Raw genomic sequence first — 25862 nt, forward strand, 5'->3', positions numbered from 1 at the left:
ATAAAAACAAATTTTGCCTCTTTGCCACCAACCCGTTAGGGTACCACGTCAACACTTCCAAGGAAGAGTTAGAGTGAGTGGAATTTTGCTTGAATCAGGGAATAGTCTCGTAAGACATACCATGATAAAAATATCCACATTTTAATCTTAATGCTCAGTACATTTCTAATAAAATGAGTGTGGGCGAAATAGTTTACTATGAACTAGTTTATTAAAATTTAATAAACGTATATATCAGATCAACATTTATAAAATATATAAAATGTTGATGATATGCGTAAAAGCATAAAGGAAAACAGTCAACAGAAAATATTGTTTCATCTACTAGGAAACAGATTTGCCAATTCTGTATACTGTTTACATACACTAGCGTAAAAAACGCTTGGCACAAGTGTCTGTATATGCTATAGAATACCGACGTCAATGGAACAGTTCGTAAGGACACTTTCGTGGCCTATCACTCAGCGTGTAGTAACATACAGTGACTACACGCGCACCCTCTTAATTATTCCTCCCAAATTAATTACACTGTTCCTCTCAGACTTAAAACAGAAGGTTAAAGAATTCTACCTGCTGCTACCACAGATCTCATAAGTTGCTCCACTTGCTTCGCATAGTACATAAAGAACACCTTGGATGACTACCAGCCGGTGTGCAAACAAGGATGTTCAAAGTCCATATAATTAAGGAAATTTTATGGAAGAGGCAACTTTCCTCGGATCATGACTAATGGGTGTACTGTCTGGATCCGTTCTGCGAATAACATGGGTGAATTTCGCCTATAGTTATAGATAACTTTGAACCCAGGGTTTCTCTTCTGAACAGCTGTCCTCCCATAAAGTCTGAAGTTCTACGAAGATAGACCTTTAGTCACCCCATTAGACATAGATATGCATCTTCCTTCAGAGGGCAGATTCTCTAGGGACCCCACCTGCTGGTGGGTAGCTTATTCCTGGAAAGAAACGTTGGGTCTGGAAATAGATTCAGTTCTCCCTCCAAGAACTGGACGTGGCCTTCCTCTCTAGAGAGAGCCACTATTTCATAACTCTGGCCCCCAAAGCGAGTACAAACAGAAATATGACTTAAATTCAAAACCTTCTAAGCACATTCCTCATTGTTCATTATTTATACACAATGAGGACTCATATCTAATGACCAAGCAAAGGTTCTTTGGAACTGCTGGAGGGCTGGTTCATTAAGAACGTCGTAAGAAAGGTCGACTTGTACGGCATATGGTATCTGACTTGTCAAGGCAGGCTTGAACAACAGAATTGTGTTGGCTGCTAAACCTTGCTCATGAAGGTGAATGAAGAATGTTAAATAGGAATCTGTCGGGATTTCTTTCGGTTTCTTTGCCTTGACAAAGGATAGCTATCTCTTCCCTGAAGCCTTATAATGTCTTCTGGTTTCCTCCAAAAGTCTAAACTGACTTTTAAACACCGAATCTTTTTCTCATTGTTAAGGAGAGAAAATCATGAGATGTAGTTTCCGTTTTTTTCTGTGAAGGAGCGAAGACAGACGACTTCTGTACTCGCTGAGACAGGGATGGATCCGGTAGCGGTACAAATTATAGTCGTAGTTCCAATGCCAGAGGGAATCACACGCTATTTGACCACTTGTGGGCCAGTATTGCTGCTTTCCCTTTGAAGGATCTCAGCTTATCGAGGACCTTCAAAAGGAGGTTGTGCAGAGGGAACATATAGATACTGGACCATCTGTTCCAGTCCAGGGACATAGCGTCCACTGCCTCCGCTGACAGCTCCTCGTAAGGGGACACCTAACGATCTATTTTCTTGTTGTCTTTCGTCGCAAAGAGGTCTATCTGCAGCTCTGGGACTTGACTCGAGATGAAGGAAAACTATCCTGCGTCAAGGGACCATTCTGACTCTATAAGTGTAAATCTAGATAGAGCGTCAGCTATCACATTGCGGCACCCGTGAATGTGAACTGCTGACAGGTGCCATTTCTTCCTTTCCGCCAAACGGAATATTGCAAACATCACTTGGATCTCTTGGTGCGTTTGATGCGTATTTTCTCCAGACTCCTGTTGCATCCTTAAGCTGTGCTCTTAGCCCTGGATCTGTTATCGAAGCAAACTGTAGAGAGCCCAGCACTCTCTCCTGTTCGCGTCTTGATATCCGTTTGGATTTCAATAGTCTCTCGACAGATCCTGCTATTTCTTTCCTCTTCTTACTAGGAATGGAAAGCCGATATGACTCCAAATTCCAGTGGATTCCCAACCACTGAAATTTTTGAGCTGGAGAAAGATGAGACTTTTTGATGTTGATCTTGAATCCCAGATGTTCCAGGAACTGGATCACTATCTTGGAAGCTTGCATGCATTCTGTCCTGGATGCTGCCCACAATAGCCAGTCGTCCAAGTAGGCTACTACTTGGACCCCCTTTAGGCGTAATTGATGGACGGCTGAGTTTGCGAGCTTCGTGAAAATCGTTGGGGCTATGTTTAGTCCGAAAGGCAAGGCTCTGAAGGCGTAAAGTTTTCTATGTAACTGGAAACCTAGGTAGGAGGAGAGGTGATGATTAATTGGAACGTGCCAATAAGCGTCAGACAAGTCTATAGAGACAGTTTATGCTCTTCTTGGCAGTAGGTTCCTTATTTGCTGAAGCGTGAGCATTCTGCACTTGTAGTTCACTATGAACTTGTTGAGTGGCGACAAGTCTAGAATAACTCTGAGTCTTTCTGAGTCCTTCTTTGGAGCACAAAACAGCCTTCCTTGGAATTTTATGGATTTAACCTTCTGGATTACTCTTTTGTCTACGAGTTCTCGGACATATTCTTCCAGAACGGGGGATGAGTGTCGGAAGAATTGAGGAAATTGAGGTGGAGGACTGCTCCAGCTCCAAATTAGTCCATTTTTAATTAGGCTGTCGGTCCAGGGATCGAAGGTCCAGCGATCCCTAATTAGCTGTAGTCTCCCTCCTACTGGAAGTATCTTACTTCTGCTGTTGTGGATCTGAGGCCTTGCCTCCTTAACAGCGTCTTCCCCTGTATCCCCTTCCTCTTGAAGGGCGTCTAGAAGAACCTCTGGCTGTTCCTTTAGCTCTCGAACAAAAGGAAGAAGTCTGCCTTTCGAAGGCTGGGTTAAAAACTGGCGACTGTGTCGCCACTTGTTGAGGTACCAGCTGGTACGTGGTTAGAGGTTGTGCCACTATGTGAGGTACCGTGGTCACAGGAAGTTGTTGTTGTTGCTATCGGTAGGGTTTAGCCGGCCGTGATGATGGCCTAGGCCTTTTTGTCTTCCTCTTGGGTTGGAAACCCTCATCTGGAGAAGACTTTTTCTTGAGATCTAAGCCCCACTTTTTGAGAAGGTTCCTATTCTCTGTGGCAGCCTCGTCTACTACCTCTTTAACCACTTCACTGGGAAAGAGGTCTTTACACCAAATACGAGAGGAGATCAGTTTCCTCGGGTCATGCCTCATCGCAGCCGAGGCAAACACGAACTCTCTACAGGCTCTCCTAGCTTTAATAAAGCTATAGATATCCTTCGTAACTGTGGCCAGATGGGTTTTGGCCATAACCATGAACATGTCCTGGATCTCGGGGTCACTTGCCACTGTTTCTAGTGTCGTTTGCAGCGACATCGATGCCGCAAGTCTTTCCTTTTTCTCTTGCTCTCTTCGCAAGAGAACCTCCTACAGTTTTGGAAGTGCCGCACTGAACTGGCGTTCAGCAATATCAGCATCCAGCTTCCAGACTGAGAAGGTAAGGTGTATGTCTTTCAAGTCTTCTTGGTCCAAGGGCAAGGTCAGAGGTAACGGCTTGCACTCCTCCGAGGAGGGGCATGGTTTCCCTGCCTCCACCGCCTTTAAGGCGGCCTTATATCCCTTTTCCAAGAAGGGAAAGGCTCTGGTAGGAGAGGCCACAAAGGAGGGAAGCTTCTTACTCAAGGCGGGCACCTTTAAGTTAGTGAAGCCCCTCTCTTTCATCGAGCTCGCTAGTAACGTCTGAGCTTTACTATGGTGAAAAACTATGACCTCCTTCGGCTCCGTCTCCTCCTTTGAGGCTGGCTCCTTCCTAAGACGGACATAGCAGTCCGGATAAGAATCTTTTTTAGGCCAAAATTCCACTTCTTCCAGGGGGATTGCTCCCAACTTTTTTGAGATCACGATCTTCCCGGTTGTCATCGGTATGTGTTCGGCATACCTCCAAGGATTAGTATCCGAGCACAAAGGAAGATCCTTCACGCTGAGCCGCTTCTGGGGCCCATGTGATGCTGCAAGTCTACGTATCTCCAGTTTCATTGCAGCTTCCTTCTCATCATTCTTCCTTTGAATTTGTTGGATCATCTCAACAATGGAAGAAAGAGTCCGTCCCAGTTCATTTGGGATAGCAGACGATGTAGACGGAAAAGGTTCTGGGTCCGTAACCAATGTACCCAACACTTTGTCGATTTCTTCCTCTTCTACTTGAGGATCCTGGAACAGCTCCTCTTCCTGACCTTCTCCTAGAAGGTCCTTCTCAGCAGAATTCGACACCTCCGACATCCTATCGTCCAATTGGATGTCTTGAAGGACGGCTGAGACTTCAGAATCTACCGGATTCTGGGCAATTGGTATCTCCACCTGAGGCTAGGAAATGATTGCATCAGCCGATGCTTTAGGGAAAAGGTAGGCCCTCATCTTCTCATTTGGAAGGTAGGGTCCTGAGGTGTTTTTCTGAAAACCCCTCACCCAGGATTGTAACGTTTCCCTGGCATCATCCCTTGACTCCATTGTCTTAGAGTCCCAATAGCGGAGATCACCTCTGGAGGCTGCGCATGCTGCATGCCTCCTGCAATATTGATGTCCACTGGAGTTCCTACTGCAGACATTACAGAATACACTCCCGCACTTCGGATGTTCCTCTTGTAAAGAGAAGAAAAATCCATGAGTATCAAGTGAAGGCTTTCACTTATATTGAGACATTTACGTTATATAGAAAAGCTATAAAAGAAAGAAGGAAAGACACATACTTGTATATCCTGTCCAGTCAATTTCTGAAACCTCCCGAAATATTAAAACTAAGGTTAATTCTATTCTAGAATACCTTATATAATTTCCTAAACAGAAATTTAAGGTGTAATTCCCACCTTGAGATAAAGTTTTAATATACTGGATAGAATGAATACAGAAAGAACTTACTTTCTATGTATTGTTCGGTCTCAACAAAAGGCTGTACAAGATAACATTAAGTATGATTAAGAACTTTTAGTGTTATCACAAGCACTGTACATCAGTTTCTGCTAATGCAGTGTGTACTACACTACGAATACAGCAACTACTGTACATCGCATCCTGTTGTGCTGGCGTGCGCCTGCACGTGCCGGCCGGCAACTACCCCTGTATTGTTCAAAGATATACTTTCTGTAACTAATAGGCGGCAGCCCCCTGATTCGCGACTATGTGCTGTCTGGCAATCATTGCCAGCCGACGGCTGAAAACACTAATACTCGGCTGCCGCTTGCTAATCGTAATGGCCAGCAGATTCGGGCTGTGTTTCCACTACCGGCCGGCAAAGGTAATATAACCCATGCCCGCCGACAGTAGCCAAGAACCAGAGAACCTCCACCTGCCCGGCTGTCGGCTGTTAAGCCGGCAGCTGGGTTAAGGGTGCAACACAATAGTCAGAAAAACAGTATGGATGCAAGGTTATAAGGCGGCATTGCCGTACGACCTTCTATCCAGAAGGAGTGAACTTATGGAAGAGGAGAATTTAGCATTCAGGCTTCCAAAGAATCCCTTGCCTGCCGGGATCTACCGGTAGACATGGAAGGGAGACCAAGGGAGGTCTGGGGTTCACTCTGCAAAGAAAAAAGGGGCCTCTGCTGGCCGACACGTAGTGCCAGCCGGCAGAGAGCTGAGCCTGTCCTCCATTCTAACCTATAATAGGTACGGAAGTAGGATTGAGGCCAAAAGAAAATAAAAGAAAGAGAGGGGGGAAGGGATAAGGGACGTATAGACTTCGTTCTGGCAGAAGACACACTCAGCCGTTAGGAAAGCTCATCCTAACCAAGAGTTGTCTATTAGGGAGGAAGACTGGCAATACTTGCTAACCTCCTCCCAACTAGAATAAAGTTAGGTGAAGTTATTTTGCTGGGCAACAGAGTAAACTCATTCTCCAGCCCGAGAAAAACAGCACATGACAGTCTGCTAAGCCACTAGAGGAAGGAATCATACTTACGGAATCCTTCCACCATGGACTAGGGAAGCAAAGCTTCCTGTGTCCGCACCTAACCTAGCAAAGGAGACTCTTTCTCTATGCTAGGAAGAAGCAGACCACTGACTAGAAACTCTGATGTTCTGCCCTAACCCAAAAAACTAGTCACTCTGGTTATCAGGTCAGGACAGACATATCCTTGTATAGTTATATCTGAATTATTATACAGATAGAACCACTAGGATTAAGCCGAAGGCTTACAGAGGGAGAGAGGGATTGAACTTACCCTCCGAAGGAGAAAAGAACAATCGGGGATGTGCGAAAGTATACTACTGTACCTAGAATACTAGACTAGGTAAGATGAGAATCGATTGCCTAAATCACCGAAACTCACTCGAATACAATCTTGGAAAAACATTCAACAATATCTTACATGTATAAAATATTTGCCTAAAGCTTCAATAATATAACATTCGGAAAAACTTATATCATGCATGAAAGTACTAGTGCCAGACGTCTAGGCTACGAAGCCTCACGAAGGGCAAGATCGGTACCTCGACCCGTGTCGAAATCACCGAGCTAAAAACTGACAGTATAATATAAGTATTCCTAGGTGAGCTAAATAGCTAAATTATTAAAGCGTAACAAACCGGGAACGTCGCTCCAACTAACTAACTGACCCATAAGAGCGAGCGATAGCATCCAGGATGGGTCAGGTAGGCAACACCTCTTGTTTACGTTAAAATCACCTTTGATTTAATGCAAAACGACAAGAGCTTACATTTATACATAGTAAAGATAATACTCAACTTCCTAGTGGCTGAAGAGGCCGGAGAAGTCATCAAAATGTTGAATTAAATCCAAAATAACAAGAGAACTCAAGGGAAAACACCGAATAGTAGAGCTACACGAAAAGGAATGAAGAGGGCGCTACCGCCTTCATCAGATACACACTGGAAACAGAATAGGAGAGATGCCTTAAGAGAGGCTATCTTTTCATTCTCGTTTCAGATTTTTGTCACTATACCCCCCCCCCCCCCCCCCCGTCGAAGCGTTAATACTGTTCGGGGCGAAGATAGCTATGTGAAGTGTCAAGAATACGTCCTCTGATATTATGCAATATCCCTGTGAGATTATTTAGGGATATTCGCTCCAGGAGTTAGAATTCTGGATACCTTAAGGTAAAATTATCTGGGAATATCACTGTAGTCAAATATACCCTAGAAAGCTACCTAATAGGAACTTCCATCAGGACGACATGGCCTGAGCCCAAATACATATATATATATATATATATATATATATATATATATATATATATATATATTATATATATATATATATATATCTATATATATATATATATATATATATATATATATATATATATATATATATATATATATATATATATATATATATATATATATATATATATATATACACGTAAGTATATATGCCTATATACAAATTTGCAGAGATGAATATGTATACCTATATAAAAATTTACATATGTATATATATATATATATATATATATATATATATATATATATATATATATATATATATATATATATATATATATATATATATATATATATATATATATATATATATATATATATATATATACATACACATATATATCAAGGATCTCATAATGTATTGTGTTTAAGGCCTACAAAATAGACCCTTATGATAAATGAGTTTTTTCTATCCTTAATATTTATAGTTTATAATCTTAACTCGTAAAATCTCTCTCTCTCTCTCTCTCTCTCTCTCTCTCTCTCTCTCTCTCTCTCCTAATCAAATTACTTGAACTTGGATCACATTTATTATATGTTGGTATTCAGAGGCTTTTAAGAAAACAGATTATTTATCTCAGACAGAAGTGAAAAGAAAACTCAGGGATATGAATGGATAGACACGATAATTTTACAGACCTTTTGAGTCTATTAAATGTTAATTCCTTTTCATACTCCATCAAAATAGCTTTCATCACAGTGCTCCTTAATACTACAGTAAGAGGAGGGTAGCAACGACCCTATTCGTTTGTGGACTCTAAATGTCCTTGATAGATATTTAAGAACAGCTTTGCAATCTGGTAATGTTTTTGAAATTTCAAACAGATATTTTGCTTATCAGATATTTTTGCACTAATGATTTTCTTTACTCTTGCACAAAATTTATATAGCATTTGGGTAATATAGAATACCCGAACTATTTTAAGCAAATGCAGTGACGTCAACTTACGGTGAAATAGAAAAACTAAATTTTCTCTAAAGATTTATACAATTACTTTTTTTTCATTATTCAATATTCAATTAAAAGATCAAAGTGAAATTCGTAGAACACAGTGGAGTGTGCCGCATGGTAAATGGTAAAACTACAATGGTTGATATTTTCATGGAACTGTGCATTGATCAGTTTATGTGATGTTATTGACGACACCTTCCCTCAGTACCATAAACAAATACATTATTTTCTACTTGAGCAACAAATAAATCTCTTACAGGTGGCAGCATAGACACAACATGATCGAAATTTGAGTTTCCATGGTGTTTTCATTTTAAGAAAACATTATTTGGTCGAAAGTGGGACGGGCTTTACCATCAGGAAAATCCCATCCCACCTTGCTGGTTACAGTAACGAAATACTATCTATAACCGGAGTCACATTAAACATGTCGAAAATGGATTTTTCATTCAAAGGGTTGATGATCAATGCAATACGTTCCGTCCAGAAAACGCTATTTTATAAACCTGACCGCTAATGTGGTGTCAGGATTCTCTAGATATTTCAATAAATATTTTTGCGAAATATTTATAATGCATGTCTGCTTATCCTCTGTGTATGAACCCACCCTTTCAATTTCTTAGTAATTTGTGTTCCCTTCGTTCGCTATCATTTTTTTAATATTATTTATTGATAGTGTCTTGTAATAACTGCAAATTGTATCCGTTCAGAATTAGTAAATATATATATATATACATACATATATTATATATATATATATATATATATATATATATATATATATATATATATATATATATATATATATATATATATATATATATATATATATATATATATATATTTAGCAAGTAATATGCGTTTAGTTATTTCTTGCAGTTTCATTTTTTTTTCTTGTTCTTTTGGGGCTTTACCACCCGCTCCTAAATAGAAGGTGATATAAAATAAAAAGTCAAAACAGGGATTTTGCATTAAGATAAATTATACTGATGACTTCAGAAGAGTAATTATTTATCATAACAATGAGCCATTACAATTTAAGCCTGATAGGCTTTTCTAGATATTATAAATCGAAGTACGAACAAACAAGGCTTTCTCTTTAATGAATAAAACGTATAAAACTATCCAAATTTTTTATTAATACACTTCAACTGCATTGTAAAATCACTCACTGAAAGGTCACCGAAGTGTAAGTTTTGTTCCCCAAGACCGATAGATAACTGTTAACTTGGACCTCAAATCTGGTTAAAGATTAAATGTGTAATTCTTTCCCCGAGTAACATATATTTCTAAGACCTGACACACTGATGTTAAAAACTTGATTGGCACTGGGAAATTAGTGGTTTTTGAAAATTTATTTGACGAAAGCCTTTCATCCTCAATGAGAAATAGATGAAATGAAAAAGTTTTTCATTACCAGATGGGATTCCTAAGCAGAAACTTCCTCAAGATTGAGGTCAGTGAAAACCGTTTGCTTTACGAAAAGTATTAGCTTTTACATTTTACATCTGTCAATGTCATGCATTTTCCCTAGACCAGAAAAAAAATATCCATATTTCCTTATATGGTTATATATTGAGAAACTACTCTTTCTATTTTCAGAATCGTGCAGTTTTCTTTATTTCTAGAAAAAATCTTTAATTAAGTATTTTTGTAGTGGCCTATTGGAAACCTCTCTGCCTGGTGATCGCCGGACTGGGATTTGAGTCCCGCTCAAACTCAGTAGTTTCTTGTAGTATCTGTAACCTCACCATTTTTGAGAGATAAAAATGGGGTTTTTGTGAGACTATATTGATCTACCTTCTGATTCATCAGCAGCCATCGCCTAGCCCTCCCTGGTTCTAGCTTGGTTGTTGGAAAGGTTGTTTGGACGCTGATTATATGAATAATAATAACAATAACAGTAACCTGGAGACTTCTCTTAGCCCTGATACCTTCGCCTCTCAGGACGTAGAATGTTTCTTCACCAACGTTCCGGTTGGCGAGACAATTGACCTGATTTTGGAAAAAGTCTACAAGGACCCTTCTACACCGACTCTGAACATCTCTGAGGAGGCCCTCCGCACCCTCCTTGAAATATGTATTAGGAAGGCCCTTTTCACCACCCACAGGGGCCACATGTACTTACATCAGCAACCACGTCTCCTATGTACATATGAACACTAAGATCAAGTTCACAGTGTAATACCAGACGGACAATACAAGATCCCAATTAGGAGGAAGTACCCGATTCCACCAACTCAGGACTTCCTTAGGCATTCCAATGTGGTTTATTCCTCCCTATGCCTGGTTTCAGGATATCCTGGACTCTACATAGGAATGACCACTATGCGAATGTCTATGAGACTATCCTGCCATGTCCAGTAAGGGGCTAGAAGAGCTCATGCCCCTCAAGTCACTGCCGTCTCAATACAGAAGGACTGGGCATGCCAGCCATATGAGGGCTATGACGTAATAGCCTGCGTCGGTTGGTCCAAGCGGCAAGCGACAAGTGTTCAAACTCAGTCTGCAATATGTCTTCATCCCAGCAATAGCCTCTGGGGATGCTCCCTTTGTAATTTGTGTTTTATCCTCTAATATTGGATTTCATGCTGGGTATATGCAAGGTAAAAGTTACACATAGTTTACTTATTGGATTTACGGTAGTAAAATGAAAATTTGGTGTTTTATAACTGCTATACCAGTCGGTTTATATACAAAAGCCGGTGATTCCAGCTTGGTATGTTTGAATATCTTGGGCAAATACCGTAAACTTAACTTGCATTACTACTTCACTTGTTGTTATATAGTCATTAACAACAAGATCTGCCATGAGAGGAACAGGATGTAAGGCAGTTTTACACTGTAGTGAAGTTTTAAACTGGGATGTGATAAAATTTTACATTTACCGTCACTGTTTTTTATCTCATGTGGCAGTATGAGAATGCGACAGTGTTTTTAATAATATAAAGGCAAAAAGCATAGGCAACAAATTTCTTATCCTAATTCAACTTAATTTACTTTGCTTGATCAGTTATTAGTATTTTAAAGTTTGGATGAGGAATGTTTTCTCAAAAATTAGATAACAATAACATTATTTGCCATAAAAGCAACAGGACGTAAGTAGGGTGACGAGATTCTGAAAATGTAAATAAGGGACGCCTAAGTCAATGGCGTGGGAAAATATTTTCCCCGAGGGGGGGGGGGGGCTTCGCTTGAGAGGGCACTCTCTTAATTTCTGTGTATCTGACAACAAATTGTAGCATAAAAAAAATTTTAATTTTGGACGATTTCCATATGACCAATTGAAAGTTTTACATAATTTTTGATGGAATGTGTAAGCTTCACAATTTAGACTGCGTTGAATATGACATGACTTCCGTCGAGAACTAATGTCATTCTGACTGTAAAAAAGTGGAAATGTAAACTTCAGCGAAACAGTGAAGGGCATGCAAGATCGGCCATGAAGTTCTGTGAAGCCTTGTGAAAAATAATTCATGTATTTAAAAATTAATCATAAATTTCATCTTTACATTTCCAAGAATCTAAAACTTGAATTTTTAAATTTTTGTCAATTAGTTTTGGATTTTCGAAATATTTTGGCATCAACATTTTCACCATCATAGCCTATATATTAAAGTGTAATTCAATCAGAAAGAGTAGTCCTGAAGAATCGAAACACGTGTCGAAACCAAATAATATATAATGAAACTTTAATGTAATATCCTGTTATTTTGAAAATTATCTGCAGGACAGTTTTCCGGAGAAAAGCTATCTTCCAGTTATGAAATCCACGAAGAAATTGCCTATAAATTCTAAACGTAGAATAACAAGCCCAAGTAGTAATATATATATATATATATATATATATATATTTATACATATATATATGTATATATATATATATATATATATATGTGTGTGTGTGTGTGTGTATTTATATATATATATATGTATATATATATATATATATATATATTTATATATATACATATATATGTATATATATTATATATATATATATATATATATGTATATATATATTTATATATATAAATATATATTTATATATATAATATATATATATATATATATATATATTTATATATATAAATATATATTTATATAATATATATATAAATATATATATATGTATATGTATATATATATATATATATATATATTAGGGATGGCACGATTACTCAGAATCGAGAGTCGAAAATATCGGAACTTTTCTGGTATCAGAGACGGAGAATTTACATTTAATTTCCTATTCCGAAAACAATTCTTTGGAATTCGTATGTTTGCAACTTAACAAAGGGGAAAATGTATTGCTATATTATTATCATTACAGTATCATGACAATGAGGTGAAGATATATTATTATTATTATTATTATTATTATTATTATTATTATTATTATTATTATTATTATTATTATTATTATTTTATCCTGTTAATAAGTTGAAAAAAAATAATGCTCTGCCCTATTCCAGGTCAATACTTAATGAATTTATGAAGTAACATAAGTGGATAAAAACAGAAATAAATATTTCAACAGGTTTGTAGCAAGATTCATTTTATTTAGATAAGCACAGTACTTGGTTTTAGAAGACCGTAGGTAGTTGATACTGTTAAAGGAACAGGAAAAAAAATCAAATGAGGGTATGTTAGCAATAGAGAACTCGGTAAAGACGCAGGCCGTGACGTCATAATTCTGAGACCCAGGCCTTCTATATTGAGACGGCAGTGCTCAAGGGCTTAACCACAACATTAAACGCAAGGAGATCGTCAAGAGTACTAAGATCATCGGCCATGCTCTTTACAGCGTGTAGTAACATACAGTGACTACACGCGCACCCTCTTAATTATTCCTCCCAAATTAATTACACTGTTCCTCTCAGACTTAAAACAGAAGGTTAAAGAATTCTACCTACTGCTACCACAGATCTCATAAGTTGCTCCACTTGCTTCGCATAGTACATAAAGAACACCTTGGATGACTACCAGCCGGTGTGCAAACAAGGATGTTCAAAGTCCATATAATTAAGGAAATTTTATGGAAGAGGCAACTTTCCTCGGATCATGACTAATGGGTGTACTGTCTGGATCTGTTCTGCGAATAACATGGGTGAATTTCGCCTATAGTTATAGATAACTTTGAACCCAGGGTTTCTCTTCTGAACAGCTGTCCTCCCATAAAGTCTGAAGTTCTACGAAGATAGACCTTTAGGCACCCATTTGGACATAGATATGCATCTTCCTTCAGAGGGCAGATTTTCTAGCGACCCCACCTGCTGGTGGGTAGCTTATTCATGGAAAGAAACGTTGGGTCTGGAAATAGATTCAGTTCTCCCTCCAAGAACTGGACGTGGCCTTCCTCTCTAGAGAGAGCCACTATTTCATAACTCTGGCCCCCAAAGCGAGTACAAACAGAAATATGACTTAAATTCAAAATCTTCTAAGTACATTCCTCATTGTTCATTATTTATACACAATGAGGACTCATATCTAATGACCAAGCAAAGGTTCTTTGGAACTGCTGGAGGGCTGGTTCATTAAGAACGTCGTAAGAAAGGTCGACTTGTAAGGCATATGGTATCTGACTTGTCAAGGCAGGCTTGAACAACAGAATTGTGTTGGCTGCTAAACCTTGCTCATGAAGGTGAATGAAGAATGTTAAATAGGAATCTGTCGGGATTTCTTTCGGTTTCTTTGCCTCGACAAAGGATAGCTATATCTTCCCTGAAGCCTTATAATGTCTTCTGGTTTCCTCCAAAAGTCTAAACTGACTTTTAAACACCGAATCTTTTTCTCATTGTTAAGGAGAGAAAATCATGAGATGTAGTTTCCGTTTTTTCTGTGAAGGAGCGAAGACAGACGACTTCTGTACTCGCTGAGACAGGGATGGATCCGGTAGCGGTACAAATTATAGTCGTAGTTCCAATGCCAGAGGGAACCACACGCTATTTGGCCACTTGTGGGCCAGTATTGCTGCTTTCCCTTTGAAGGATCTCAGCTTATCGAGGACCTTCAAAAGGAGGTTGTGCAGAGGGAACATATAGATACTGGACCATCTGTTCCAGTCCAGGGACATAGCGTCCACTGCCTCCGCTGACAGCTCCTCGTAAGGGGACACGTAACGATCTATTTTCTTGTTGTCTTTCGTCGCAAAGAGGTCTATCTGCAGCTCTGGGACTTGACTCGAGATGAAGGAAAACTATCCTGCGTCAAGGGACCATTCTGACTCTATAGGTGTAAATCTAGATAGAGCGTCAGCTATCACATTGCGGAACCCGTGAATGTGAACTGCTGACAGGTGCCATTTCTTCCTTTCCGCCAAACGGAATATTGCAAACATCACTTGGATCTCTTGGTGCGTTTGATGCGTATTTTCTCCAGACTCCTGTTGCATCCTTAAGCTGTGCTCTTAGCCCTGGATCTGTTATCGAAGCAAACTGAAGAGAGCCCAGCACTCTCTCCTGTTCGCGTCTTGATATCCGTTTGGATTTCAATAGTCTCTCGACAGATCCTGCTATTTCTTTCCTCTTCTTACTAGGAATGGAAAGCCGATATGACTCCAAATTCCAGTGGATTCCCAACCACTGAAATTTTTGAGCTGGAGAAAGATGAGACTTTTTGATGTTGATCTTGAATCCCAGATGTTCCAGGAACTGGATCACTATCTTGGAAGCTTGCATGCATTCTGTCCTGGATGCTGCCCACAATAGCCAGTCGTCCAATTAGGCTACTACTTGGACCCCCTTTAGGCGTAATTGATGGACGGCTGAGTTTGCGAGCTTCGTGAAAATCGTTGGGGCTATGTTTAGTTCGAAAGGCACGGCTCTGAAGGCGTAAAGTTTCTATGTAACTTGAAACCTAGGTAGGAGGAGAGGTGATGATTAATTGGAACGTGCCAATAAGCGTCAGACAAGTCTATAGAGACAGTTTATGCTCTTCTTGGCAGTAGGTTCCTTATTTGCTGAAGCGTGAGCATTCTGCACTTGTAGTTCACTATGAACTTGTTGAGTGGCGACAAGTCTAGAATAACTCTGAGTCTTTCTGAGTCCTTCTTTGGAGCACAAAACAGCCTTCCTTGGAATTTTATGGATTTAACCTTCTGGATTACTCTTTTGTCTACGAGTTCTCGGATATATTCTTCCAGAACGGGGGATGAGTGTCGGAAGAATTGAGGAAATTGAGGTGGAGGACTGCTCCAGCTCCAAATTAGTCCATTTTTAATTAGGCTGTCGGTCCAGGGATCGAAGGTCAAGCGATCCCTAATTAGCTGTAGTCTCCCTCCTACTGGAAGTATCTTACTTCTGCTGTTGTGGATCTGAGGCCTTGCCTCCTTGACCGCATCTTCCCCTGTATCCCCTTCCTCTTGGAGGGCATCTAGAAGAACCTCTGGCTGTTCCTTTAGCTCTCGAACAAAAGGAAGAAGTCTGCCTTTCGAAGGCTGGGTTAAAAACTGGCGACTGTATCGCCACTTGTTGAGGTACCAGCTGGTACGTGGTTAGAGGTTGTGCCACTATGTGAGGTACCGTGGTCACAGGAAGTTGTTGTTGTTGCTATCGGTAGGGTTTAGCCGGTCGTGATGATGGCCTAGGCCTTTTTGTCTTCCTCTTGGGTTGGAAACCCTCATCTGGAGAAGACTTTCTCTTGAGATCTAAGCCCCACTTTTTGAGAAGGTTCCTATTCTCTGTGGCAGCCTCGTCTACTACCTCTTTAACCACTTCACTGGGAAAGAGGTCTTTACACCAAATACGAGAGGAGATCAGTTTCCTCGGGTCATGCCTCATCGCAGCCGAGGCAAACACGAACTCTCTACAGGCCCTCCTAGCTTTAATAAAGCTATAGATATCCTTCGTAACTGTGGCCAGATGGGTTTTGGCCATAACCATGAAACTGTCCTGGATCTCGGGGTCACTTGCCATTGTTTCTAGTGTCGTTTGCAGCGACATCGATGCCGCAAGTCTTTCCTTTTTCTCTTGCTCTCTACGCAAGAGAACCTCCTACAGTTTTGGAAGTGCAGCCTTGAACTGGCGTTCAGCAATATCAGCATCCAGCTTCCAGACTGAGAAGGTAAGGTGTATGTCCTTCAAGTCTTCTTGGTCCAAGGGCAAGGTCAGAGATAACGGCTTGCACTCCTCCGAGGAGGGGCATGGTTTCCCTGCCTCCACTGCCTTTGAAGCTGCCTTATATCCCTTTTCCAAGAAAGGAAAGGCTCTGGTAGGAGAGGCCACAAAGGAGGGAAGCTTCTTACTCAAGGCGGGCACCTTTAAGTTAGTGAAGCCCCTCTCTTTCATCGAGCTCGCTAGTAACGTCTGAGCTTTACTATGGTGAAAAACTATGACCTCCTTCGGCTCCGTCTCCTCCTTTGAGGCTGGCTCCTTCCTAAGACGGACATAGCAGTCCGGATAAGAATCTTTTTTAGGCCAAAATTCCGCTTCTTCCAGGGGGATTGCTCCCAACTTTTTTGAGATCACGATCTTCCCGGTTGTCATCGGTATGTGTTCGGCATACCTCAAAGGATTAGTATCCGAGCACAAAGGAAGATCCTTCACGCTGAGCCGCTTCTGGGGCCCACGTGATGCTGCAAGTCTACGTATCTCCAGTTTCATTGCAGCTTCCTTCTCATCATTCTTCCTTTGAATTTGTTGGATCATCTCAACAATGGAAGAAAGAGTCCGTCCCAGTTCATTTGGGATAGCACACGACATAGATGGAATAGGTTCTGGGTCCGGAACCAATGTACCCAACACTTTGTCGATTTCTTCCTCTTCTACTTGAGGAGCCTGGAACAGCTCCTCCTCCTGACCTTCTCCTAGAAGGTCCTTCTCAGCAGAATCCGACACCTCCGACATCCTATCGTCCAATTGGATGTCTTGAAGGATGGCTGAGACTTCAGAATCTACCGGATTCTGGGCAATTGGTATCTCTACCATAGGCTAGGAAATGACTGCATCAGCCGATGCTTTAGGGAAAAGGTAGGCCCTCATCTTCTCATTTGGAAGGTAGGGTCCTGAGGTGTTTTTCTGAAAACCCCTCACCCAGGATTGTAACGTTTCCCTGGCATCATCCCTTGACTCCATTGTCTTAGAGTCGTCAAAAGCCTCGGAAATCAGGTTAGAACAAACTGTACAAACCTTAGAGTCCCAATAGCGGAGATCACCTCTGGAGGCTGCGCATGCTGCATGCCTCCTGCAATATTGATGTCCACTGGAGTTCTTACTGCGGACATTACAGAATACACTCCCGCACTTCGGATGTTCCTCTTGTAAAGAGAAGAAAAATCCATGAGTATCAAGTGAAGGCTTTCACTTATATTGAGACATTTACGTTATATAGAAAAGCTATAAAAGAAAGAAGGAAAGACACATACTTGTATTTCCTGTCCAGTCAATTGCTGAAACCTCCCGAAATATTAAAACTAAGGTTAATTCTATTCTAGAATACCTTATGTAATTTCCTAAACAGAAATTTAAGGGGTAATTCACACCTTGAGATAAAGTTTTGATATACGGGATAGAATGAATACAGAAAGAACTTACTTTCTATGTATTGTACGGTCTCAACAAAAGGCTGTACAAGATAACATTAAGTATGATGAAGAACTTTAGTGTTATCACAAGCACTGTACATCAGTTTCTGCTAATGCAGTGTGTACTACACTACGAATACAGCAACTACTGTACATCGCATCCTGTTGTGCTGGCGTGCGCCTGCACGTGCCGGCCGGCAACTACCCCTGTATTGTTCAAAGATATACTATCTTTAACTAATACGCGGCAGCCCCCTGATTCGCGACTATGTGCTGTCCGGCAATCATTGCCAGCCGACGGCTGAAAACACTAATACTCGGCTGCCGCCTGCTAATCGTAATGGCCAGCAGATATGGGCTGTGTTTCCACTACCGGCCGGCAAAGGTAATAAAACCCATGACCGCCGACAGTAGCCAAGAACCAGAGAACCTCCACCTGCCCGGCTGTCGGCTGTTAAGCCGGCAGCTGGGTTAAGGGTGCAACACAATAGTCAGAAAAACAGTATGGATGTAAGGTTATAAGGCAGCATTGCCGTACGACCTTCTATCCAGAAGGAGTGAACTTATGGAAGAGGAGAATTTAGTATTCAGGCCTCCAAAGAATCCCTTGCCTGCCGGGATCTACCGGTAGACATGGAAGGGAGACCGAGGGAGGTCTGGGGTTCACTCTGCAAAGAAAAAAGGGGCCTCTGCTGGCCGACACGTAGTGCCAGCCGGCAGAGAGCTGAGCCTGTCCTCCATTCTAACCTATAATAGGTACGGAATTAGGATTGAGGCCAAAAGAAAATAAAAGAAAGAGAGGGGGGAAAGGATAAGGGACCTATAGACTTCGTTCTGGCAGAAGACACACTCAGCCGTTAGGGAAGCTCATCCTAACCAAGAGTTGTCTATTAGGGAGGAAGACTGGCAATACTTGCTAACCTCCTCCCAACTAGAATAAAGTTAGGTGAAGTTATTTTGCCGGGCAACAGAGAAAACTCATTCTCCAGCCCGAGAAAAACAACACATGACAGTCTGCTAAGCCACTAGAGGAAGGAATCATACTTACGGAATCCTTCCAACATGGACTAGGGAAGCAAAGCTTCCTGTGTCCGCACCTAACCTAGCAAAGGAGACTCTTTCTCTATGCTAGGAAGAAGCAGACCACTGACTAGAAACTCTGATGTTCTGCCCTAACCCAAAAAACCAGTCACTCTGGTTATCAGGTCAGGACAGACATATCCTTGTATAGTTATATCTGAATTATTACACAGATAGAACCACTAGGATTAAGCCGAAGGCTTACAGAGGGAGAGAGGGATTGAACTTACCCTCCGAAGGAGAAAAGAACAATCGGGGATGTGCGAAAGTATACTACTGTACCTAGAATACTAGACTAGGTGAGATGAGAATCAATTGCCTAAATCACCGAAACTCACTTGAATACAATCTTGGAAAAACATTCAACAATATCTTACGTTTATAAAATATTTGCCTAAAGCTTCAATAATATAATAATCGGAAAAACTTATATCATGCATGAAAGTACTAGTGCCAGACGTCTAGGCTACGAAACCTCACGAAGGGCAAGATCGGTACCTCGACCCGTGTCGAAATCACCGAGCTAAAAACTGACGGTATAATATAAGTATTCCTAGGTGAGCTAAATAGCTAAATTATTAAAGCGTAACAAACTAGGACCGTCGCTCCAACTAACTAACTGACCCATAAGAGCGAGCGATAGCATCCAGGATGGCTCCGGTAGGCAACAGCTCTTGTTTACGTTAAAATCACCTTTGATTTAATTCAAAACGACAAGAGCTTACATTTATACATAGTAAAGATAATACTCAACTTCCTAGAGGCAGAAGAGGCCGGAGAAGTCATCAAAATATTGAATTAAATCCAAAATAACAAGAGAACTCAAGGGAAAACACCTAATAGTAGAGCTACACGAAAAGAAATGAAGAGGGCGCTACCGCCTTCATCAGATACACACTGGAAACAGAATAGGAGAGATGCCTTAAGAGAGGCTCTCTTTTCATTCTCGTTTCAGATTTTTCTCACTATACCCCCCCCGCCCCCCGGAGCGTTATTACTGTTCGGGGCGAAGATAACTATGTGACGTGTCAAGAATACGTCCTCTGATATTATGCAATATCCCTGTGAGATTATTTAGGGATATTCGCTCCAGGAGTTAGAATTCTGGATACCTTAAGGTAAAATTATCTGGGAATATCACTGTAGTCAAATATACCCTAGAAAGCTACCTAATAGGAACTTCCATCAGGACGACATGGCCTCAGCCCAAATACATACATATATATATATATATATATATACACGTAAGTATATATGCGTATATACAAATTTGCAGAGATGATTATATATACCTATATAATAATTTACATATGTATATATATATATATATATATATATATATATTTACATATACATATATATCCAGGATCTCATAATGTATTGTGTTTAAGCCCTACAAAATAGACCCTTATGATAAATGAATTTTTTCTATCCTTAATATTTATAGTTTATAATCTTAACTCGTAAAATCTCTCTCTCTCTCTCTCTCTCTCTCTCTCTCTCTCTCTCTCTCTCTCCTAATCAAATTACTTGAACTTGGATCACATTTATTATATGTTGCTATTCGGAGGCTTTTAAGAAAACAGATTATTTATCTCAGACAGAAGTGAAAAGAAAACTCAGGGATATGAATGAATAGACACGATAATTTTAAAGACCTTTTGAGTCTATGAAAAGTTAATTCCTTTTCATACCTCATCAAAATAGCTTTCATCACAGTGCTCCTTAATACTACAGTAAGAGGAGGGTAGCAACGACCCTATTCGTTTGTGGACTCTAAATGTCCTTGATAAATATTTAAGAACAGCTTTGCAATCTGGTAATGTTTTTGAAATTTCAAACAGATATTTTGCTTATCGGATATTTTTGCACTAATGATTTTCTTTACTCTTGCACAAAATTTATATAGCATTTGGGTAATATAGAATACCCGAACTATTTTAAGCAAATGCAGTGACGTCAACTTACGGTGAAATAGAAAAACTAAATTTTCTCTAAAGATTTATACAATTACTTTTTTTCATTATTCAATATTCAATTAAAAAATCAAAGTGAAATTCGTAGAACACAGTGGAGTGTGCCGCATGGTAAATGGTAAAACTACAATGGTTGATATTTTCATGGAACTGTGCATTGATCAGTTTATGTGATGTTATTGACGACACCTTCCCTCAGTACCATAAACAAATACATTATTTTCTACTTGAGCAACGAATAAATCTCTTACAGGTGGCAGCATAGACACAACATGATCGAAATTTGAGTTTCCATGGTGTTTTCATTTTAAGAAAACAATATTTGGTCGAAAGTGGGACGGGCTTTACCATCAGGAAAATCCCATCCCACCTTGCTGGTTACAGTAACGAAATACTATCTATAACTGGAGTCACATTAAACATGTCGAAAATGGATTTTTCATTCAAAGGGATGATGATCAATGCAATACGTTCCGTCCAGAAAACGCTATTTTCTAAACCTGACCGCTAATGTGGTGTCAGGATTCTCTAGATATTTCAATAAATATTTTTGCAAAGTATTTATTATGCATGTATGCTTATCCTCTGTGTATGAACCCACCCTTTCAATTTCTTAGTAATTTGGTGTTCCCTTCGTTCGCTATCATTTTTTTAATATTATTTATTGATAGTGTCTTGTAATAACTGCAAATTGTATCCGTTCAGAATTAGTAAATATATATATATATATATATATATATATATATATATATTTATATATATATATATATATATATATATATGTTTAGCAAGTAATATGCGTGTAGTTATTTCTTGCAGTTTCAAGTTTTTTTTTTTTATTTTCTTGTTCTTTTGGGGCTTTACCACCCGCTCCTAAATAGAAGGTAATATAAAATAAAAAGTCAAAACAGGGATTTTGCATTAAGATAAAATTATACTGATGACTTCAGAAGACTTATTATTTATCATAACAATGAGCCATTACAATTTAAGCCTGATAGGCTTTTCTAGATATTATAAATCGAAGTACGAACAAACAAGGCTTTCTCTTTAATAAATAAAACGTATAAAACTATCCAAATTTTTTATTAATACACTTCAACTGCATTGTAAAATCACTCACTGAAAGGCCACCGAAGTGTAAGTTTTGTTCCCCAAGACCGATAGATAGACTGTTAACTTGGACCTCAAATCTGGTTAAAGATTAAATGTGTAATTCTTTCCCCCGAGTAACATATATTTCTAAGACCTGACACACTGATGTTAAAAACTTGATTGGCACTGGGAAATTAGTGGTTTTTGAAAATTTATTTGACGAAAGCCTTTCATCCTCAATGAGAAATAGATGAAATGAAAAAGTTTTTCATTACCAGATGGGATTCCTAAGCAGAAACTTCCTCAAGATTGAGGTCAGTGAAAACCGTTTGCTTTACGAAAAGTATTAGCTTTTACATTTTACATCTGTCAATGTCATGCATTTTCCCTAGACCAGAAAAAAATATCCATATTTCCTTATATGGTTATATATTGAGAAACTACTCTTTCTATTTTCAGGATCGTGCAGTTTTCTTTATTTCTAGAAAAAATCTTTAATTAAGTATTTTTGTAGTGGCCTATTGGAAACCTCCCTGCCTGGTGATCGCCGGACTGGGATTTGAGTCCCGCTCAAACTCAGTAGTTTCTTGTAGTATCTGTAACCTCACATTTTTGAGAGATAAAAATGGGGTTTTGTGAGACTATATTGATCTACCTTCTGATTCATCAGCAGCCATCGCCTAGCCCTCCCTGGTTCTAGCTTGGTTGTTGGAAAGGTTGTTTGGACGCTGATTATATGAATAATAATAACAATAACAGTAACCTGGAGACTTCTCTTAGCCCTGATACCTTCGCCTCTCAGGACGTAGAATGTTTCTTCACCAACGTTCCGGTTGGCGAGACAATTGACCTGATTTGGAAAAAGTCTACAAGGACCCTTCTACACCGACTCTGAACATCTCTGAGGAGGCCCTCCGCACCCTCCTTGAAATATGTATTAGGAAGGCCCTTTTCACCACCCACAGGGGCCACATGTACTTACATCAGCAACCACGTCTCCTATGTACATATGAACACTAAGATCAAGTTCACAGTGTAATACCAGACGGACAATACAAGATCCCAATTAGGAGGAAGTACCCGATTCCACCAAATCAGGACTTCCTTAGGCATTCCAATGTGGTTTATTCCTCCCTATGCCTGGTTTCAGGATATCCTGGACTCTACATAGGAATGACCACTATGCGAATGTCTATGAGACTATCCTGCCATGTCCAGTAAGGGGCTAGAAGAGCTCATGCCCCTCAAGTCACTGCCGTCTCAATACAGAAGGACTGGGCATGCCAGCCATATGAGGGCTATGACGTAATAGCCTGCGTCGGTTGGTCCAAGCGGCAAGCGACAAGTGTTCAAACTCAGTCTGCAATATGTCTTCATCCCAGCAATAGCCTCTGGGGATGCTCCCTTTGTAATTTGTGTTTTATCCTCTAATATTGGATTTCATGCTGGGTATATGCAAGGTAAAAGTTACACATAGTTTACTTATTGGATTTACGGTAGTAAAATGAAAATTTGGTGTTTTATAACTGCTATACCAGTCGGTTTATATACAAAAGCCGGTGATTCCAGCTTGGTATGTTTGAATATCTTGGGCAAATACCGTAAACTTAACTTATTGTATGACTATTCCACTTGTTGTTATATAGTCATTAACAACAAGATCTGCCATGAGAGGAACAGGATGTAAGGCAGTTTTACACTGTAGTGAAGTTTTAAACTGGGATGTGATAAAATTTTACATTTACCGTCACTGTTTTTTATCTCATGTGGCAGTATGAGAACGCGACAGTGTTTTTAATAATATAAAGGCAAAAAGCATAGGCAACAAATTTCTTATCCTAATTCAACTTAATTTATTTTGCTTGATCAGTTACTAGTATTTCAAAGTTTGGATGAGGAATGTTTTCTCAAAAATTAGATAACAATAACATTATTTGCCATAAAAGCAACAGGACGAAGCAGGGTGACGAGATTCTGAAATTTAAATAAGGGACGCCTAAGTCAATGGCGTGGGAAAATATTTTCCCCGGGGGGGGGGGGGGGAAGGGGGGGGCTTCGTTTGAGAGGGCACTCTCTTAATTTCTGTGTATCTGACAACAAATTGTAGCATAAAAAAAATTTTAATTTCGGACGATTTTCATATGACCAATTGAAAGTTTTACACAACGACTATATATATATATATATATATATATGTATATATATATATATATATATATAAATATATATATATATATATATATATATTACTTAGGCATATTATTCACCGTTTATAATGAATAGGCAATACCTTGGTGGCGTTTAAAATAGGAAGATAGCTTTTCTCCGGACGAACTGTCCTGCAGATAGCTTCCTGAATAACATCTAATTTTTGATGGAATGTGTAAGCTTCACAATTTAGACTGCGTTGAATATGACATGACTTCCGTCGAGAACTAATGTCATTCTGATTGTAAAAAAGTGGAAATGTAAACTTCAGCGAAACAGTGAAGGGCATGCAAGATCGGCCATGAAGTTCTGTGAAGCCTTGTGAAAAATAATTCATGTATTTGAAAATTAATCATAAATTTCATCTTTACATTTTCAAGAATCTAAAACTTGAATTTTTAATTTTTGTCAATTAGTTTTGGATTTTCGAAATATTTTGGCATCAACATTTTCACCATCATAGCCTATATATTGAAGTGTAATTCAATCAGAAAGAGTAGTCCTGAAGAATCGAAACACGTGTCGAAACCAAATAATATATAATGAAACTTTAATGTAATATCTTGTTATTTTGAAAATTATCTGCAGGACAGTTTTCCGGAGAGAAGCTATCTTCCAGTTATGAAATCCACGAAGAAATTGCCTATAAATTCTAAACGTAGAATAACAAGCCCAAGTAGTAATATATATATATATATATATATACATATACATATTTATACATATATATATATATATATATATATACATATTTATACATATATATATATTATATATATATACATGTGTGTGTATGTGTGTGTGTATTTATTATATATATATATATATATATAAATATATATATATATATATATATAAATTGTGTGTGTATGTATGTGTGTATTTATATATATATATATATATATATGTGTGTGTGTGTGTGTGTGTGTATATATATATATATATATATATGTATATATATATATATATATATATTAGGGATGGCACGATTACTCAGAATCGTGAGTCGAAAATATCGGAACTTTTCTGGTATCAGAGACGGAGAATTTACATTTAATTTCCTATTCCGAAAACAATTCTTTGGAATTCGTATGTTTGCAACTTAACAAATGGGAAAATGTATTGCTATAATATTATCATTACAGTATCATGACAATGAGGTGAAGATATATATTATTATTATTATTATTAATTATATTATTATTATTATTATTATTATTATTATTATTTTATCCTGTTAATAAGTTGAAAAAAAAATAATGCTCTGCCCTATTCCAGGTCAATACTTAATGAATTTATGAAGAAACATAAGTGGATAAAAACAGAAATAAATATTTCAACAGGTTTGTAGCAAGATTCATTTTATTTAGATAAGCACCGTACTTGGTTTTAGAAGACCGTAGGTAGTTGATACTGTTAAAGGAACAGGAAAAAAAAAATCAAATGAGGGTATGTTAGCAATAGAGAACTCGGTAAAGACGCAGGCCGTGACATCATAAGTCTGAGACCCAGGCCTTCTATATTGAGACGGCAGTGCTCAAGGGCTTAACCAACAACATTAAAC

This window comes from Palaemon carinicauda, chromosome 12 (genome assembly GCF_036898095.1).
Source record: "Palaemon carinicauda isolate YSFRI2023 chromosome 12, ASM3689809v2, whole genome shotgun sequence".
NCBI lineage: Eukaryota > Metazoa > Arthropoda > Malacostraca > Decapoda > Palaemonidae > Palaemon > Palaemon carinicauda.